The sequence below is a fragment of the Pinus tabuliformis genome, chromosome J (assembly GCF_031772625.1).
Source record: "Pinus tabuliformis cultivar Carrire ecotype Pingquan chromosome J, CPIR1, whole genome shotgun sequence".
Lineage (NCBI taxonomy): Eukaryota > Viridiplantae > Streptophyta > Pinopsida > Pinales > Pinaceae > Pinus > Pinus tabuliformis.
Genome location: NC_142295.1, coordinates 1428576687 through 1428586080, shown reverse-complemented (window position 1 = coordinate 1428586080; position 9394 = coordinate 1428576687). Strand labels below are relative to the sequence as shown.

At 37.0% G+C, this 9394-nt stretch overlaps 1 pseudogene; it reads right to left on the bottom strand.

Moving 5' to 3' along the window:
* Nucleotides 1-603: 603 nt before the first annotated feature.
* Nucleotides 604-8606, bottom strand: LOC149232724 (uncharacterized; annotated as a pseudogene).
* Nucleotides 8607-9394: the final 788 nt, after the last annotated feature.

The window sequence follows — 9394 nt, the reverse complement described above, 5'->3', positions numbered from 1 at the left end:
TATATAAAAAAATAGTAAGATAAAGTTAATAAGAATAATTAACATTTCACTTCTATGTGAGGAAATAGTAACTATATAATTCATTACATCCCCAAACTATTAGCAAATGATAATTAATTGAGATGCAGAAAAAATATTAATTCTTATTCACTTTAATTTTATAATCATCTAAAAATCAATTTCATCTATTTAATTTTAAAATCATCTAAAATTCAAATTCATACATATCAAGTTGAATTTGTCATTATATTTCGTCATCTGATCATGTGTCCCACAGAGTCCGTTACAGGAAAAAGTTGCAAAAAGCAAAGTCAATAACCCATACGAAAAAATAGAGTAGGAGCCCTTTTGATAACCAGGTGCTTGCCGATAGTTTTCAAATTTAGAGACGTCCCCTTTTAACAAGCTTTTCCATTTTGGGGATTGAATGGGGAAGAATCTATGGCACTGATATTTTTTACGGTAGCTTAATACATGTCAGACGATATACAAATAAATTTCAACTTGAAATTTTGATATGTTACATTACAAATTTCCAATACTCACATCTACAATTTTGATATATGAGTGACAGGTAAATGGCGACCACCAGACGACCGACCCCTAACATCCCACTCCAACATGACAGATCATGCCTTGTGTTATGTATACCGCTACGAACACACGATTCGCTATAATCAATTTGTACATACTAAGGCGAGGAATGAGAGTATTCCCTACAAATTGAAGCGGTCGCTGCACCATACCAACACCTTTGCAAACCCCTCCCTGCCGACAATCCTTCTCTGGGTACTCACAGGCACCGCTGACAATGCAAGCATTCTGCTTATATTTTCTTTGACTCATATGTTTAACATCTAATATTCCACTGTTAATACAGGCAGCTGCTGCTAACAGTCTGTATTTTCTCAGGAGGCTGGGAAGTAAATACCGCCATATGAAAGTGCACAGAACGGCTAGGGGCTTGTTTGAGAACACTACCAAGCATGCCATAATTAAAATCAAAATCGATAAATTTATGGCCATGTTGTATCCTTCACCTTCGTTTGTGCTATCCCCTATAATGGTTCCCTTAGGTGCAGTACTATTCATGCCTCAGTGCGGAAGCTGTGAGAGTGTAGCGGATTTGATCCCTAGACGTCTGGTACCACGAGAACTCATTTTCCTGTGAAAATTAATAAATTTCCGCAGCCTGCTGCTATTACAATCCACTACAGCGAAGGTGCCACTAGACTTAGATAAATGCTCGATTGGTCCCAGGATCAAGTCTGCTACCTCCTTCTTCTGTCGGCTCTCTTGTGCTTTGGGCTGCTCGATCAGAGGCGTTTTGGTATCTTTTGAATGACTTCTTTGGATAGGGTTTTGCGAAACCTTGCGGCCATTTGTGTGAAAAGCAAGCATCTGGCAGACAAAAATAGCAACGAGGAAAGGTCAGTCACACATTCCTCCCAGCTTATATATATATATATATATATATATATATATGTGACACAAGAAATCGCTGATATATGTTAAAAATCGAAGCCTTACCTTTGGGAACTTAAACGCTTTGATGATTCGAAATTGTCGGGAATTTCTGGTTATTCCAAACAAAATACAGTGGACAAATCCTCTGTTACCACTGTTGGGAATTTTCTGATAAATTCCGAAACAACAAAAAAATATGAACAGAGAGTAATACTCTGTTTTCGGGATTTCTGATAATTCAAAAACACAAGAACAGAGCATAAAATAATACTCTACTTTGCCTCAGGATCAAAAAATGATCAAAATAATACTCTGTTTTAATATAGCGAAAACAGAAAAAAAAATTCGCTTTGCTATAACTGGTGTTGCAGCAACGCAGTTTTTTTTTAGTTGCTGTTCGTGGTGTTGCAGCAATGTAATTTTTTGACGTCAAGTATTTTTCGACTTACGGTGTAACAACAACGGTGATTTGACGTCAACACTACTTTTGGTGTAATAGCAACGGTGATTTTAAGTCAACACTATTTTTGACTTTTGGTGTAACAGCAACGCGCAAAAAGAAACTTCTATTTATAAACGATAAACTAACTGATAAAAATAAGTCTTCCTCACATAGAGGGATCTTCACAAAAGATTATGCTAAAGAGAATCTTCCTCTTGACAGAGGGATTACAGCAGGAACGGTTCACTTCCACAAACCAGCTATCTCAGAAAATTACAATTTCAGCACTGCTGTGCGATACAAAAAAAACTGTCACTCTATTTCCTCTGTTTTCTACTTCTATTTCTATTTCTATATTTTCTACACTACTGTGTCTGCATTTTATAGTGCGGGAAAGGGTCATCACCGCTTTAACTTTCTAATGAAGTCTCCGCTGTACTCTGCTGCTCATAATGAACAAAATCTGATCTTTTGCTGCATTTCTTGAGTCGGTGGTGATGTAATCTATGGCTGATAAATGCTGCGTCGGCTCGAGGCTGGTTCTTTTCTCTTTCAGCCATTCTGCTCATTAATATGGTTGTTGAGAAGTAATGGTGTAGCGCTGGATCTGATCTTTCCTCCTTCTGGAAACACAAAAATAATTAAAGAGTGAAAAGATGGTAATGGCAGTGACTTAAAAGATCGGGAATAAATGTGGGGAGCCGGATCAGGACAAATAAGTAAAGTAGTTGTTGTTGTTCTGTTCACTGCATTTGAAATTATAATTTCAACACACCCCTTTAATTTCAACTGCTGGGTTATCAGTCATACCCAGAAGTTTCCTTAAAAACTCAAAACTTTTATGGTCCAATGGCTTTGTCAGAATATTCGTAACCTGTTCCTGAGTCCTGCAGTGTTGTAAAACGATTTCTCCATTGTTCACCAATTCTCTGATGTAGTGAAACTTTGTGTCTATGTGTTTTGTTCTCTTGTGGAATACAGAGTTCTTGGATAATGCAATAGTTGAGCTATTGTCACAAAAAATAACTTTTGCTGTTGCCTGCTCCTGGCATAGACTTCTCAACATTCTCTTCATCCAAACTACTTGACACGCTGCTACTGTAGCTGCCACGTACTCTGCTTCTGCTGTAGACAATGCCACAATTGCCTGTTTCTTGGAAGCCCATGAAATGGCTCCTGAACCTATGTGAAAAACGTAACCAGAAGTGCTTTTCCGGTCATCTACACTTCCAGCCCAATCACTATCTGTGTATCCAACTAAATCTGAACACTCTAAAATAGTATAAAATATGCCATACCTTTTTGTACCTTTAACATACCTCAGAATTCTCTTTGCTGCCTGCCAATGTGTTTCTTTTGGCTTCTCCATGAATCTGGAAATTAAACTAACAACATGCATTATGTCCGGCCTAGTTGTAGTTAAATACATAAGGCTGCCAACTATGCTCTTGTACATGCTAGGGTCAAAATCCTTGCTTTTTTCCTCTTTGCTGAGTTTTAATCCCATCACTGTGGGAGTGTTTGTTGCCTTGCTGTCCTGCATGTTAAATCTGCTCAACACTTCATTTACATATTTTGCTTGTGAAATAAAAATTCCATTTTTATTTTGATCTACTTCTATTCCTAAGAAGTATCTCAGCAAACCCATGTTAGTCATCTCAAATTCTTCTTTCATGACTGATTTGAAATTTTCAATGAGGTAGTCATCATTACCTGTAAAAATCACATCATCAACATATAACACAACAATCAAAATTTTACAGTCCTTTTCTTTGATGTAAACAATGGGTTCTCCCTCATACTTCTCAAATCCATTCTCTAGTAGATAGGAATCTATCCTACTGTACCACGCTCTTGGCGCTTGCTTCAGCCCATAAAGAGCTTTCTTCAATCTGCAAACTTTGTGCTCTTGGCCTTTCTTCTCATAGCCTAGAGGTTGCCCAATGTAAACCTCTTCCATTAATACTCCATTCAAGAATGTTGACTTCACGTCCATTTGGTAAACTTTCCATTTGTTTTGTGCTGCTATGGATAGAACTGCTCTCAATGTTTCCATTCTTGTAACTGGAGCGAAAGTCTCTTCATAATCTCTTCCATACTGCTGCTTGTATCCCTTGACAACAAGTCTTGCCTTGTGCCTTTCTATCTTGCCTTCAGCATTACTCTTGGTCTCGTAGACCCATTTAACTCCAATGACTTCTTTACCTTTTGGTAGCTCAACTAAATCCCATGTCTTATTTCTTTCTATGGCATTCATCTCCTCATCCATAGCTTCTATCCATTTCTTATCTCTAATTGCATCTTCGAAATGAACAGGGTCATCAACATGACAATACAAAGCAAACAAAGAATTCATTCCTTCATCATAAATATCACTTAAATTTCTAAATTTCTTACCTCTTTCATTCGGTGTGCAAGTGCTTGTAGATGCACTTGAATTTCCTCCTTGTGGTGTGCTTGGAGAAGCACTCTCATTTCTCCTCAAGGGTGTCTCTTGCTGTTTTGGTGTTGATGCTACTGTTTGAGGATGTGTTTCAGCCAACTCCTCATTTTCATCATTATGAGACAAACAGTTTTTAACATTAACTATTTTCTCTATGCTTCCATCCCAAGCTTCCTCCTCAATAAATTGAACATCTCTGCTCACAAAAAACTTCTTGGTGGATGGGATATACAACCTGTAAGCTTTGGATTCCTCACTGTATCCAATAAAAATACATTTCTCCCCTTTGCTATCCAATTTCTTCCTTAGCTGATCTAGAATGTATGCATAAGCTACACAACCAAAAACTTTCATGTGGGTGACACCTTGCTTTCTCCCACTCCATGCTTCTTCTGGCACTTTATTCATCACTGCTTTTGTAGGACACCTATTCAAAATATATGCTGCACAATGTACAGCTTCAGCCCAATAATCATTTGGCAAATGCTTTGCCTTCAACATGCTCCTCGCCATATCCATGATTGTTCTGTTTTTCCTTTCAACAATTCCATTTTGCTGCGGGGTGTACCTTGCTGTAAATTGCTTATGAATTCCATTTTCTTTGCAAAAACGTAAAAATTCTTTGGAAATATACTCACCTCCTCTATCAGTTCTCAAAATCTTGATACGCAGCCCACTTTGATTTTCTACAAGTGCTTTGAAATTTTGAAAATTTTCAAACACTTCACTCTTATTCTTTAGAAAATGAACCTAAGTCTTTCTGGTAAAGTCATCAATAAATGTTAGAAAATATTGGCTGCCTGCAAGTGATGGAGCTTGCATCGGTCCACATAAATCTGAGTGGATAATTTCTAAGGGTGCTTTTGCCCTTATGCTTTTCTCGGTTGGAAAAATTTCTCTATGTTGTTTCCCCAATATACAACCTTCACAAAGGCTGTCTAGCTTTTCTATCAATGGTAATCCTCTTACCATTCCTTTTCTACTCAACAAATTAAGACCTCCAAAGTTGAGATGTCCAAATCTCAAATGCCACAACAAATTTTCATCCTTTGGTATGCTTTGGAGAGCCTCTTGTGTCACTGCTGCAATTTCTTCTTTATTTTTCAAATCTGCCTTTATTCTGAGAGGGAACATCCTGTTCCTTGTCATCTTCACTTCAACAATACAACGTTTGCTGGGTGATCTATCCATGATGGTGCACACATCATTCTCAAAGAAAACATTGTAACCCTTTTGAACAAGCTGTCCAATACTCAAGAGATTACACTTCATTCCAAGAACATAATAGACATTTGCTATGGTTTTCTTTTCACCTTTCTTTGTAAATATTTTAACTTCTCCTTTTCCCATAACAGAAATTTTACTATCAGTCCCAAGTGTGACTTGTGACTGCACACTCTGATCTAAAGCAGAAAACAGGGCTATGTTTCTTGTCATATGGTTGCTGCAACCAGAATCTAGAAACCATTTATCCTCACTATTTGTTTTAGCCATATTACAAACTAGCAACACATTATCTTGACTGATATTTTCTCTAGTGATATTTGCACTAGATCTATTACTCATATCATGCTGCTTCTTCCTACATTCATTTGCATAGTGCCCATATTTTTTACAATAATAGCATTGGACATTGGATTTTTCATACCTTTGTCCTTGAGCATGATATTGTCCACTTTGTTGGCTGCTGCCATGGCCTTGGTTCTGATTTGGATTGTTGCCTCTTCCTTGAACATTTGCTGGACTGTTTCTTCCACCTCTGTATTGGCTTCTGCCTCTTCCTCTCTTGTTTCCTCTGCCTTGACCTCTTCCTCTTCCAAATGACATCTGGGTCTTGAAGGCTTGCTCTAGAGATGAATTTTCATTTCTACTCAACCTCTGCTCATGTGTTATCAGTGATGCATGAAGTTCATCAACTGAAAAATTTGAGAGATCCTTTGTCTCTTCTATGGTGGTAACAATCACGTCAAACTTTGAGGGTAGGCACCTCAATAATTTCTCCAGAATCCTCCTTTCTTCAAGAGTTTCTCCATGAGACCTTATATGTGTGACCAAACCAATTGCTTGTGTGAAGAATGAGTCAATATTGTCTGATTCCTTCATGCGCAGGTTCTCAAAATCTTTTCTCAGCAACTGTAGTTTTGCTGTCTTCACTTTATCCATGCCTTGATAGGTTGTCTTGAGAGTTTGCCATGCTTCTCTGGATGTCTTGGCTGCTGCTATCCTTGGAAACACACTCTCATGCACCGCTTGATATAAGAATACAAGGGCTTTTGAGTCCTTCTTCTTATTGCTCTTCAACAACTCTTTCTCTACCTGAGTTAATCCAATAAACTCTTCTTCATTTGCTGGCTCTTCAAATCCATATTCAACAAGTTCCCATAAATCTTGTGAGGCAAACAGGGCTCTCATGGTTATTCCCCAGTAGTCATAGTTTTTCCCATTGAACTTTGGAAGCTAGGAATTAAACATACCCACGCTGGTGCTGGCCATTCTTTCAATACTTTACTGTGTAAAAAAAATCACTTAATTTCAATAGCTACACAAAAAAACTAATCTGAAAAATACCTTGACAGCGTTTTCGCTCTACTGGATAATTTGCTGCAGCAAGAAATCTTCTTTCAGCTTCTTTGATGTCTTCAAAGAGCCTGGACAAGCTCTGATACCATGTCGGGAATTTTTGGTTATTCCAAACAAAATACAGTGGAAAAATCCTCTGTTACCACTATTGGGAATTTTCTGATAAATTCTGAAACAACAAAAAAAATATGAACAGAGAGTAATACTCTGTTTTCGGGATTTCTGATAATTCAAAAACACAAGAACAGAGCATAAAATAATACTCTACTTTGCCTCAGGATCAAAAAATGATCAAAATAATACTCTGTTTTAATATAGCGAAAATAGAAAAAAAAAAAAAAATAAAAAAAAAAAATCGCTTTGCTGTAACTCGTGTTGCAGCAACGCAATTTTTTTTCAGTTGCTATTCGTGGTGTTGCAACAACGTAAATTTTTGACGTCAAGTATTTTTCGACTTACGGTGTAACAGCAACGGTGATTTGACGTCAACACTACTTTTGGTGTAACAACAACAGTGATTTTAAGTCAACACTATCTTTGACTTTTGGTGTAACAGCAACGCGCAAAAAGAAACTTCTATTTATAAACGATAAACTAACTGATAAAAATAAGTCTTCCTCACATAGAGGGATCTTCACAAAAGATTATGCTAAAGAGCATCTTCCTCTTGACAGAGGGATTACAACAAGAACGCTTCAATTCCACAAACCAGCTATCTCAGAAAATTACAATTTCAGCACTGCTGTGCGATACAAAAAAACTGTCAATCTATTTCCTCTGTTTTCTACTTCTATTTCTATTTCTATATTTTCTACACTGCTGTGTTTGCATTTTATAGTGCGGGAAAGGGTCATCACCGCTTTAACTTGCTAATGAAGTCTTCGTTGTACTCTGCTGCTCATAATGAACAAAATCTGATCTTTTGCTGCATTTCTTGAGTCGTTGGTGATGTAATCTATGGCTGATAAATGCTGCGTCGGCTCGAGGCTGGTTCTTTTCTCTTTCAGCCATTCAGCTCATTAATATGGTTGTTGAGAAGTAATGGTGTAGCGCTGGATCTGATCTTTCCTCCTGGAAACACAAAAATAATTAAAGAGTGAAAAGATGGTAATGACGGTGACTTAAAAGATCGGAAATAAGTGTGGGGCGCCGGATCAGGACAAATAAGTAAAGTAGCTGCTGTTGTTCTGTTCACTGCAGTTGAAATTATAATTTCAACAGAAACCACGACCAGTTGTTCAACTTTTTCACGGAAGCCTCGTCTTTTTGTTGAGTACAAACTTCGAGTTTGTGTGAGTTCACCGAAATTGTGGGATTGCGTGACTTGACCTTCATCTCTACTGCATCGAATCCCAGTGAATTCTCCTTATTTGTGGGTTGTCGCTCTCTGTATATTGATTTCCTGACAGGTAACAAAATTATAGGAACGAATTCTCCGTCTCGGGAAATAGAAACAATCCTCACCAAAGGCCTCGATTTTGCGCTGTTAACGCAAGTAGGAGAAATCTTGACACCGTAATTTGAGAAATCACCTGCTTTGGAAGACTAATTTTTGCTTTTCTTCCTTATACGCCTTTTGAACCTCGGCCACAAAGATCCCAACTCAGATGCCACTTTGCTCGTATTGGCTCCCATGGCAGAGCCGAAGCAACTAGAACTGCAATTGGCACCCATGATAGAGAAGAATTCAAAGATTTTTGGGAAATGGTTGCCTCCTCGTGGTTTTGAATTGTCCGCGGATCTGAGTTCAAGGAATGTCAATACAAATATGGGATTAGCGAATATTTTGTGTGGGGATTGTAAACCTCATGAAACTGAAAAAGAGATTTATAGCAGATACCACTCATTAGCCCTCGTTTATCACGATTGGGAATATCTTAAAAGTAAATCGCGTGGATGTGAGGCAAGAAAGGGCAAGAAATTTTCGTTCTTCCGAGGTTGTTGTGTGTGTGTGTGTGTTTTTTTTCCTTTTTAATGGAGAAGTTTTTTATCTTTTTTAAGTTGTCATTGACTACTATATATAAACGAAGTTTCATTCATCATTATTATTTAAGAAAAATTATCATTGATTATTTGTATTTATATAAGAATAGGTTGTTGATGACTCTGCATTTTGAACCATTAACACATTAACAAACAAATACTAAAAAGGAAAAAAAATATCCTATGTATATTTAATTAGTTGTCCATATGACCTTAATATAATTTAATGTAAAGTAATTAGAAGTAAAAAGAAAATGTGAATAAGATTTTTAACACATCATGTCCACTTCATATATATCTACATAGAAAAAAATGTTAAAAAAATATTTTAATATTGTATAGAACAAAGTATCCAATGTGGATTATGAATAAATTTGATCCCTCTGAGCTCATGTTAAATCCATAATTAAAATAAATCCATACCGATTTTTAATCACATTTATTATTATTAAAATTTCATCTCTATATCATAAGAGTTT